Source organism: Callorhinus ursinus, unplaced genomic scaffold, assembly GCF_003265705.2.
Source record: "Callorhinus ursinus isolate GAN/ISIS: 27379988/994484 unplaced genomic scaffold, GSC_fseal_2.0 scaffold45, whole genome shotgun sequence".
Taxonomy (NCBI): domain Eukaryota; kingdom Metazoa; phylum Chordata; class Mammalia; order Carnivora; family Otariidae; genus Callorhinus; species Callorhinus ursinus.
Window position 1 is genome coordinate 6588081 of NW_027397107.1, and position 7577 is coordinate 6595657.

Consider the following 7577-nt stretch of genomic DNA (forward strand, 5'->3'; position numbering starts at 1 on the left):
TTGAGAACCCCTGCCCAGAAGCCTGGCTCCACTGGCATGCAGCATCAGCATCAGCTGGGAGCCTGTTAGAAATGCAGAACCTCAGGCCTCACCCCACACCTCCTGAATCAGAATCTGTGTTTGGCAAGACCCCTGTGTGCTTCATCCGCGCATTAGAGTTTGAGAAGCACTGCCTTAAACCACTAGTTCCCAAATGTGGCAGACAGATAGCATTAACTCTGGAGCTTTGGGTTTTGAAGTACAAACACTCAAGGCGCCTGGCTCAGTCGGAAGAGCGTGCAACTCTTGGTCTTGGGGTCATGAGTTCAAGCCCCACATTGGGTGTAGAGCTTACTTTAAAAAAAAAAAAAAAGGTACAGATTCCGGCTCTGCCTCCGAGAAAATACCAAATGGCCAATGGCGCTGGTGCTGTGGTTGGGCCCTGGCAGGGGACGCCCTGGCTGGGGGGTGGGGCTCGGCCCAGAGCTGGGAGATGCAAGGCTGAGGACCAGGAGCGGATGCCCATCAGCAAGCTGGGTCCACGACGAGAAGGACAAGATCAGGTCCCGGGAGGAGATTGATCTCTTCCTGCCCATCAAGGAATCTGAGATCACTGACTCTTTCCTGGGGGACATCCCTCAGGGATGAGGTCTCGAAGACTCTACCTGTGCAGAAGTAGACCTGTGCTGGTCAGCAGCCCAGGTTCAAGGCGTTTGTTGCCATTGGAGATTATGTCGGTCTGGGTGTTCAGTGCTCCAAGGAGGTAGCTGCTGTCATCGTCGTGGCCAAGCTTGTCATCATCCCTGTGTGGTGGGCAAGGCTCCTGGGGGAACAAGATGGGCAAGGCCCACAGCGGCTCATGCAAGGTGACCAGCCGCTGTGGCTCTGTGCTGGTGTGCCTCATCCCTGACACCAGGGGCACTGGCATTGTCTCTGTGCCCAAGAAGCTACTGATGATGGCCAGTATTGACGATGGCTACCCCTCAGCCACGGGCTGCCCTGCCACCCTGGGTAGCTTTGCCAAGGCCCCTTCTGGTGCCACTCCCCAGACCTACAGCTCTCTCGCCCCTGACCTCTGGAAAGAGACAATGTTCACAAAGTCTCCCTATCAGGAATTCACCGACATCTTGTAAAGAGCCACACTGGAGTCTCCGTGCAGAGGACCCAGGCTCCACCTGTGGCCACCACACAGTTTTATCCAAGAAAAATTCAAGGGAATTAAAGCCTCTTAAAAAAAAGGGGGGGGGCGCCTGGCTGGCTCAGTCGGTAGAGCATGTAACTCTTGATCTCGGGGTCATGAGTTCAAGCCCCACATTGGGTGTAGAAATTAGTTTAAAAAAAATAAAATCTTTAAAAATAAATAATTAAATAAATTAAAAAAAAAAAAAAAACCACACACACAAAGTACAAATTCTCTAGGTATCCTACCCAGGTTTCAAATTCATTAGGCTTGAGGTCATGCTTAGTTCCTTCTTTAAAAACCCCCAGTAGGGGCCCCTGGGTGGTCATGGGCCTGGGGTCCTGGGATGGAGCCCTGTGTCAGGCTCCCTGCTGGGGGGGGACCCTACCTCTCCCTCTCCCCCTGCGTGTGCTCTCTCTCACTATCTCCTGCTCATTCTCTCTCTCTCTCTCTCTCTCTGAAATGAATAAATAAAATCTTTAAAATTTTTTTCAAAAAATTAAAAAAAAAAGTGAAACCCCCTGGTAAATCTGATGATCAGTTAATTTTAGGGACTATTCCACTCCATAATGTTGCCTCTCTGTAGAAGGAATTTTCTGAGTATTCTTTTCCAAGTCACCTCGGAAGGTTGCCTAAGTTGGCCAGATTTGACAAGTGAAAATACAGAACATCCAGTACAATTTGAATCTCAGATAAACAGGAAATAAATTTTTTGTGTAAGAATATCCCAAATATTGCTTGGAATATACTAGTTAGAATTATTTTAAGGAGTAAAAATTTTAAATTTAGAGTATTTGCTGGTAAAAAAAAACAAAATTTAGTAAATTTGGTCAATTTAAATTTGGTAAAAATTGCTAAAAAATATTGCTTATTATTTAAATTCAATTTAAGTTCAAATTGAACTGGGTGTTCTGAATTTTTTCTGGCAACCCTACTCACAACAGTCCCGGAATTTCAAGGAGAAATTCGGCATAAACTTAGGGAAGGGGCGATGAGGCAGAGCTTGCCAGGACATCAACAAGGAATGGATGGATGGATGGGTGACTACAAAGAACACTGCGTCGTGCTATCTCAGTCGGCTTCAGCTGAGTTATGCCTAAGGCTGCAGAAAAATGACTCCGATATCTCAGTGGCTCACAACCCCAAAAGGTTACTTCTTGCTCACATTACATGTCCGTAAAGGTCAGCTGCATCTCCTCTTCATTCTGTGACTAAGGCTCATGGGAGGCTTCTAACCTAGAACGTTTCTGGCCTCATGGAAAAGGATAAAAGAGAATGGTTGATTCTCATCTTTGTCTCATCATTCTTTAAGAATGATTCTTAAAGCTAGGATGACCAAATGTCCCATTTTGTCCAGGACTAAGGGGTTCCTGGGACCTAAGACATCAGCGCTAAAACTAGAGTAGTCCTGGGCAGGTCAAGATGGTTAGCTATCCTAATAAAGCTTCTACTTGGAAGTGACTCTGGTCACTTGTGCTCACAGTCCATTGGCCAAGAGAGTCACATCACCAACTTTGTCATCGATGGGACAAGCACTTAAAAGCCTCCAGTAGTGAGGGACGCACAGAGATGGGCAATTAATGTTTTTAGTACTAATACAATCTTCCACAAAAAAGCAGGTTGGGGAAACTTCACAGTCCCCTCTTTGGGAAGAATATAGAACAGGAAGGACCTCCAAGATGTCAGAGCCAAGGGCCATGAAGGACAACAGCCTAAGGATCTCCCCTCTCCCTGGGAGCAGGACTAAGACCTAATCAAGAAACACTCCTCACACGCAGGATCGGTGACAGCCCAGGGGAATTTCAAGATTTCCATAGATCAGTGACTACTATGTTCCCCACTCTTTCCTTTCTAAATGGATTGGGATTACTCCATCCCTGTTGTTCCTGTGTTCATCGAAAGGAATGGATGACGTCTTTTTAGTTCTAGATCTCCAGATCTAGAGGAACCACATCCAGACCTGATGTATCATGAAATGCTGGGCTCAAAGTCTGGTGCCATGTTTAGATGAGAATTTAAGTTGTCTCCCGAGAGGAGTGAGTTTATTTTCCAGAAAAGAGGGACACAAATATTTGCAAACAATGGGGAATACTAGGGTAGATTGTGTTATTATCCAAAATGTTTGTTGCTTCTCCAGGGCTACTTCCTTTGGGATCCCTACCTATATGAGGATTATATTTGCAACCCCACTGACTTTAGGCTTAGCCGTGTGACTTGCTTCAGCCAACAGAATGTAAGTAGAACTGACACAGGTCACTTCTGAGCCAGAGTTTGAAGAGCCAGCACCTGGCCCACCATCTTCTCTTTTCCTTCTGCCCTGAGATTAGCCATGTTCCAGACAGAGCTTGCTCCTTCAGCCTGGATCCCAGCGCAGAATAGCTGCCGCTCCATACCAAATATGTAGTATGAGTGAGAAGTAAGTGCTTGTAGATGTAAAGCCGCTGAGATGCCGGTGATGTTTGTAACCATAAGCATAACTAAGCCCATCCTGCCAGGTACAAAAGCAAATGAGCAATATCACCCAAGATACCTCTGTATGATTCTGTTTTTGCCAAGTTTGCAAACAGGCAAAGCCGAAGAGTATATTATTTAGGAATAAACCTGGGGTGGCAAAATTATAAAGAAAACAAGAGCATGATTAACGCAAAATTTAGGGGAGTGCTTGCTTTTGGTTGGGGGTCAGGGAGACGTAAAATTATAGAGTTCTAAACTATTCCTGTTATATTTTCTCCTTTGTGTGTGAATTATACAACCTAAAGAAAAAGAAAGCAAAAGCACGGCAGATCGTGTTTGCCAAAAGATGGACACAGTAACTCCTGTCGACGTGTGCTTTTAGAAACTTGCCACTCTCCCACGCCTTGGCCCTGGGCAACTATATGACTGCCTCCATCAATACACTATGGCAGGAGTGATGCTCTGTGCCTCCTGAAACCAGATCATGAAAATGCCATGCACTTGTGCTTTGCTTTCCTGGACACTTTCTCTTGGATCCAATGACCGGCTAGCTCGAGGAAGCCCAAACTAGCCCATATGGAGAGACCACGCGTAGGTGTTCTCTGGCTGACAGCCCAGCTGAGGTTCCCGCCAACAGCCAGCATCAAATGGCCGACATATGAGTTGAAGACACCTCCAGGTGACTCCAGCCCCCAACGACTGAGACACCCTCCATCCTTCCAGTCTTCCCAGCGGAGCCCCCGAACTCCCCCAGACAGGGAGCCAAGCCACCTCTGCTAGGCCCCGTCTTAACTGCTGACATGCAGAATGCACAATAAAATGGTTGTTTTATGCCACTAAGTTTTGAGACAGTTTGTCATGGAGCCATTGATAATTGACACAGCTAAAACACGCACACACATTTTGAAAACTGTTTCAATTCCATACTATAAATATCTCTCCCTGGGCCCTCCTAAAGTGAGTTTGTGTATGTAAGGCGCCAGGCTGCCCACAGAATGCCCTGCAGGGGAAGAAGACAAAACAGACCACGAAGTCTAGGGCCAGGGTCTTTGAGAAGGAAATTCTCCCTTATTCTGTGGTGAAGGAGGTGGAAGCTTATTTAGTAGATGTGACCAGAGAGTTGCCCTGAACTGCGATTCTTGCACTCCCTTGCTTACTCATTTACAAATTAATTCATTCACCAAACAATTGCAGGTCACCCAGAGTGCAGAGCCCAGGGAGCCACGGGTGGTTTGGCTTACCTTGGTGGTCTGGACCCTGAGAGCCAGGGGGCCACGACCTGGGTGAGTTCTCCATCACCTACAAACCCGTGAAGCACTGGGTGTCCCTGGCGTGGGAGCCCCCTTCACTCCTCCCGCCTCACGCCCCCTCGAGTCGCCTGCTGGGCTAACAAAACAGACTTCTCTAATAAAACAAAGCAAAACAAACCTCCCTCCTTGGCCCTCCAGAATCTGGAGGGGGAAGAGTTGTGACTCTCAAGAACTTTTGCCTCTTTATTATTCAGAGCCCAAACTCCCTGAGTCCTGTGACCTCACAAGGGCCCAGCCACATTTCCCGGAGGCCAAGGCATCTGGAGGAGGGATGACTACCACAGTCGGGCGTGTCACCATCACCACATCCTCAGGAGCTCGGCTGCGGACACCAGAGGGAAACACTTCACCCCGGGTTTTGCTCAGTCTCTCTGCTGGCCTGCTGGCTCTCTTGGACTGCAACAAAGAGGTCTCACTCAGTGGCTCAGCACATGTGTGTATCCAGCACTCCTGTTGTGGATTTGGCTCAGGAAAGGGCTCTGGCACCCCCTGGAAAGGATATAGGGCAGGAGGATGTCTTGCCGAGAAGAATGCCCAGAGGAGGGCGCCTGGGTGGCCCAGTCGGTTAAGTGTCGGCCTCAGGCTCAGATCATGATCTGAGGGTTCTGGGATTGAGCCCCGCATGGAGCTCCCTGCTCAGAGGGGAGTCTGCTTGTCCCTCTGCCCCTCCCCCTGCTCGTGCGCACACTCTCTCTCAAATAAATAAATAAATAAATAAATAAATAAATAAATAAAATCTTAAAAAAAAAAAAGTATTGTGTCCTCCAAAAAGATATGTTCAGATCCTTCAACCCTACTTTATTTGGAAGTAGGGTCTTTGTAGATACAATCAAGTTAAGATGAGATCACACTGGGTTAGGGTGGACCCTCGATCCAATGACAGGTGTGTTGGGTGTGGAGATTACTAAAAAAAAAAAAAAAAAAAAAATTAAAAAAAACGAGAAAGAAGGAAATTTTGGATAGAGAGACACAGGGAGGCATAGGGAAATAGGCCCTGGGACGACAGAGGGGGGGGTTGGAGTGATGCACCGTGAGCAACACTAAGGATGGCCGGCAACTGCTAGAAGTTAGGAAGTGGGGAAGAGATTGTCCCTCACAGCCCTCGGAGGGGACCAATCCTGCCCAAACCTGGAGTTCAGCTGCCAGGACTGTGGGAGAATAAAGTTCTGTTGTTGTAAGCCGCCAGGTTTTTGGTACTTTGTTACAGCAGCTGTTGTTAACTAATAACACCCGGGGGGAAAATGTTGGCTGTTGCATGACTTTAACCCTTCCCAAAGAAAGAACATAGAGCATAGTGGTTACACACGACCAGATCCGAATTCCAAACCGATCACCCACCAGCCAGCGTCTTTGGATGCATGACTGAACCTGAGGTTCCTTAAATGCAAAAACTAGTGAAATGCAGTTTTCAGATAATCTGTGTAAACTGCCAGGAACATGGCCAGCATGACCACGTTCTATTTTTTTTTTTGAAGATTTTATTTATTTATTTGAGAGAGAGAGAATGAGAGACGGAGAGCACGAGAGGGAAGAGGGTCAGAGGGAGAAGCAGACTCAGGAGCCCGATGCAGGACTCGATCCCGGGACTCCAGGATCATGACCTGAGCCGAAGGCAGTCGCTTAACCAACTGAGCCACCCAGGCGCCCGCATGACCATGTTCTAACTAATTAGCTAGTAGCTAACACTAGCATGCTAGCCCAGACTCCATTCTCTGTGATCACCAAGGAAGCTTTCCTTTTTCACAGGGTCTTACGATAGGACAGAAGCAAGAAAGAAGGGATTTGCAGATGTCTGAGGATAACGAAAACTATAGTCTGGATAGGAGAGTGAGGTAAAGGGGGGACCTAAAACTTATCTGAATAATCATGAAAAAGCCTATATTCATTTGGGATAGCAGAAATTGTAAGCTGTTGTGTTTTGGGTTTTTTTTTTTTAAGATTTTATTTATTTACTTGGGAGAGAATGAGAGAGGGAGAGAGAGCACAGAGGGAGAGGGAGAGGGAGCAGCAGAATCCCTGCTGAGCAGGGAGCCCGATGTGGGACTCGATCCTAGGACCCTGAGATCATGACCTGATCCGAAGGCAGATGCTTAACCGACGGAGCTCCCCAGGTGCTCCATGTTGTGTTGTTTTTAATTAAATATCTCCTCAATGTGCATTAAAAAATATAGTGTCTGGGATACTATTCTTAGGAGTGTTTGTGTATTCATTTTACCCTAGAGTTATCTACAGGTTGTCAGGAAAAGAATCAGGAGGACCTCAGCAGGAAGGAGGAGGGCTGTCCTACCCAAGAGGAGGGGTCTCCAAAGTGATGAGTTAGGGGATGCCAGAGTCCACCCTGGGCAATTCTGCTGAAGCCCTCCAGCACAGTGTTGTTCTAGACCCATCATTCAGATCTCAGGAAAATATACTCTGGGAAATTATTGTTCCTATGGATTTGCCCTAACGGGAATGGCGGTGGAAGGTGGAGGGATTCTAAGGTGAAACCACCCTAGTTGGGGGGGGGGGCTTCCTTGAAGGAGGTGGAAAATCACACCGATGATGGAGATGAGTAAACGGCAGTCTCTGCAAGACCTAAGTCTAAGCCCCACCAGGTATTAAGGCCAAAGCCACACCAGCAAGGAGTGACTGCGGCACAGCTCAGCTTGGGGAGC

At 47.5% G+C, this 7577-nt stretch overlaps 1 pseudogene; it reads left to right on the forward strand.

Moving 5' to 3' along the window:
• Nucleotides 1–389: 389 nt before the first annotated feature.
• Nucleotides 390–1201, forward strand: LOC112839887 (small ribosomal subunit protein uS5 pseudogene; annotated as a pseudogene).
• The last annotated feature ends 6376 nt before the right edge of the window (nucleotides 1202–7577 follow it).